This window comes from Monodelphis domestica, chromosome 4 (genome assembly GCF_027887165.1).
Source record: "Monodelphis domestica isolate mMonDom1 chromosome 4, mMonDom1.pri, whole genome shotgun sequence".
In the NCBI taxonomy this organism is placed as follows: Eukaryota; Metazoa; Chordata; class Mammalia; order Didelphimorphia; family Didelphidae; genus Monodelphis; species Monodelphis domestica.
In genome coordinates, this window is record NC_077230.1 from 454,597,197 (window position 1) to 454,601,067 (window position 3,871).

The following is a 3,871-nucleotide window of genomic DNA, read 5'->3' on the forward strand; positions in this document are numbered from 1 at the left end:
GATCAGAGACACCGAAATAGAGACATGGACACCCAGGGGGACAGTCCACAGGCAGTTTGGGTGCTGGACACTGTGCTAAGAGCTGGAACTACAGACAAAAAAGACATCCTAGTCCTTGCCCTCATGATTGAATAAGGAGAGGCAACTATGTAGAAACAAGATCTAGACAGGGTACGTTGGAGCCATTCAACAGAGGGATGCCACTAGAAATGAAAGGGAAGAGGTGGGGGTGGCTCAGTGGATTGAGAGCCAGGCCTAGAAACAGAGGTTCTGGGTTCAAATGTGACCCCAGACATCCTAGCTGGGTGACCCTGGGCAAGTCATTTAACCCCCCATTGTCTAGCCCTTGCCCTCTTCTGCCTTGGAACCAATATACAATATTGATTCTAAGATGGAAGATACGTTTGTTTTTTAAGGGGTAGGGAAAGGCTTCCTTTGAATGTGGGATTTTAGATGAAACCTGAAGGATTCCAAAAGAGATCATTGGTGAGGGAGAAACACAGAGGAATAGATGGCCCCAGGAAGTAGGAAGTTTTAGAGATGGAAGGTCCAGAGAGGCCCAGAGAAGCTTAAAGACAACAGAGAGGTCTAGGGGAACTTAAAAATAACAAGTCACATAAGCCCCTTTAAGTTTTGCAAAACCTCTTACATACCTGATCTCATTTAAATCTCGCCACAATTCTGGTGGCTGACCACTACATGGCATGATTATCCCCATTTTACAGGTAGGAAAAGCAAGCGCACACACGCACACACACACACCCCTTCCCCAACCCTGCCCATTGGCTCCACCATGGTCCCATGGCTAGTATCAGAAGAAGGATTGGAACCCAGGTCTTGCTGACTCTCAAATCCAGGACTCTAGAACACTTGTGTCTTGCGCATATGGAACCCTCATTATTTCTATCACTGCCCCCCAAATGCGCTAAGGTCAGAAGCCTTTTGTCTTTGTATTTATCCCCAGTGCCTGGCATGTAATAGGGTGGAGGTGTGCACACAGGCGCCTCTCAATCAAAAGAGCAACTACCATGATAGAAAGAGCAGTGCCAATACTGAGTTATTCTGGACATGGGCCTCTTGGGCACTTAATTGACACATAGGTCTTTTTAAGCGTCATACCGGGGAGAGGGTAACCCAAATCCTGGTGCACAGGGACAGTCCTCCCAACTGCCTTTATGGACTGCAGAAGCTTCATTTTCCATGGATGGTGCCCCTAGAGTGGAAAACGGAGAATGATAACCTCCTTCGGACAACTCAAACGTGCCCAATTCTGATGCCCTAGGAAGCTAATGATCCTGCCTCCCGATCCCCAGGGGCACTTCAAGCCCCCAGAAAGCCACCCCCTGGGTACTCCCAAGTTCCAGGACCAGTGGAAGGCCTACAAAGGAATTACGGATTCCATGGAAAGTATGACTGGTGCTATAGACTTTGTTGAAAGTGGAACTCCTCCACTGAAAACACAGACTCCCTTTGGACACTGTTTCCTCCACAATAGACAATGTAACACCATGTGCGACAAAGTCAAGCCTCAGGGACAGAGTATCAACCCTCTCTGTCCTGGACAGCACACACAGCCCACAAATGAAGTGCACGATGGAGGCACATTGTAACATCCCATGGACAGAACTACGCCATAGACAGTCTCCTGACTCTTTCCCAACAGCATTAATGCTCCCACGAACAATGTTATCTCTTGTCCCCGATGACAAATGGTATCCCCCCCCAAAGATGTCATAACCTGACTCCTCCAAGACAGAGAAGTCTTTTCCCTCCCCCTAAAAAGTGTGCCATTTAGTTGGACAAGATGCCAGGAGAAGAGAGGACTTCGGGGAGATATGATATGACTTCAGGTGTCTGAAGACCTTTCACAGGACACAGAGATGACTTAGATTTGTTCTGACTAACCTCAGAGAACAGCACTATAAGCAATGAGTGAAGATAAAAAGAAAGATTTGAATGTAAGGGAAATTTCTAGCAAAAGCAAAGGCCAGATGATCACTTATGATCATCATAATTGGGTCTTGGAGGGCATGATTGGTCATTTGTGGACTGGACTGGATGACCAATCGGGTCCTATCCAATGAATATTCTGGGAGTTTGTGAATGACAGTTCACATTTCTATCATGCTGAAGTTATTCTCAGAAGCTATAACTCATCATGAACTGTTGGAACTCAGAAAACTATGCCAAGCCTAATGGAACCTCCCTTCTTCTGGTTAGTGTTCACCCCCCAACCCCATGCAAATGGCTCATGAACAATGGCTCATGATGGGAGGGGAACCCTCCCATGCATCTTGACAATAATAATCATCTCACCACAAACTGCAAAACCCAGCAAAAAAAACAAAATGGTGTGACCCATCCCCAGTGTACATTCACATAGATGCCCACTTCCACCTTTGATAAATTAGACCAATGGACAATGTAATCCTCTTCTAACAACCAAATGAATACTAAAGAGAATTAAATAATTTCCATGGAAGACTTGAAGACTCCCTTCACATGGATACTATAATCAATTCCCTCCAGGAACAGAGTGAACCCTGTAATATTTAGTACAGTTCATCCTAGAACAGAACCTTGAACAGAGAAGTTTAATACATTTTTTAAAAATAGAATTGAACTGAACCTATTATTGACAATGTAAACACTCAATGGACCTGGTGAATCCATTCAAACAGTATGAACCTATAATTAAAATAATATCCCTGAGGTGGTGAGATACTGATCCTTATAATTGAATTTGTGACACCCCTCATTGACAGAAGGATCTTCCCTAGAATTCTGTGAATCTCTATGACATAGGCCTTTAATAGCCAATTTGAGTCCCTCAAGGATTTAAGAGTTTGAACCAGTTGGTATAACGGATAGTGTGATGCTCCCCAAGTTTGTATCCTTATTTACAGTATTACACTACACACCCTGTCCCCAATGAAGAGCATCAAGTCTCAGTGGACAGATTGGAACCCAAAAGAATTCCAAATCAATGAAAATATGAATAACCAGGGACAATAGAATCCTTGGAGAAGTATGACTGGCCAGAGAGCCTAGCTCCTCTGGATAATTTGAACGCCCCATAGACAATGCCCAATACCCAATGGAAGGCCTGACTAACCTCTTAAGAGGCAATGTGATTCCACGGAAACAGTATAAGACCTATGGACAACTTAATTCTCCATGGATCATGTGAACGCTCCATTAAAAAAAATCTGAATTCCTTTTCTGATACCATGGATAGTTTGACTCCTTCAGGAACACTAAATATTATGAGACCTACCCCATCTCCCAGTGTAGTTTTTCTAAGGACCTCGTGAGTCCTCCAAGGGCTAGTGACAGTGTGATTCCCCTTCCCAACAGAATTGTTGAAACTGTGGCCATGGCCTTGAAATCCTTTCCTCCCTCCAATCAGTGAACCCCATTCAGGAATCGCTATAGTTGGTCATGCTAACCTATCTGGAATAGCGTGAAGTCGCCATCAAATGGATTGCTCTAAGAAGGGTGATTCCCCACAAACTAGTAACACCCCCAGGGAGTATGAAGCTCTCAAGGGGAACGTGTACTCCTAAAGAACATATGATTTCTCAGGGACCTTTCCCTGGACCTTCCAGAGAGCGTGAGGAACATTCTTGAAAGGAATTCCTGAGGAAGTTGTGAACAGACAGGACAGACAGAAAGAACGCTCAGTTGGACCCTTGGCAGGTAGGTTATCTGACTTGATACAAGTTCTCTAAAACTAAGGACATCTCCAGCACTCCACTCCCAAAGAGGGGAGGGGTCACCAGGAACAGTGGGAAAATTCACCCCTCCCCCCCACCCCGGGCAGGGTGGAGCACAGTGGGAAACCTCCAGGGATAGGACAGTTTGGTCACTG

At 45.2% G+C, this 3,871-nt stretch overlaps 1 protein-coding gene across 2 annotated transcripts in view; it reads left to right on the forward strand.

The window, feature by feature from the left end:
• Positions 1-3,564: 3,564 nt before the first annotated feature.
• Positions 3,565-3,871, forward strand: part of CIC (capicua transcriptional repressor) — a 22,803-nt gene continuing 22,496 nt past the window's right edge. For both annotated transcript variants that reach the window (XM_056797035.1, XM_056797038.1), the window contains exon 1: positions 3,565-3,699. The gene's annotated coding sequence lies outside the window, so the exon portion shown is untranslated. The remainder of the gene's footprint in view (positions 3,700-3,871) is intronic.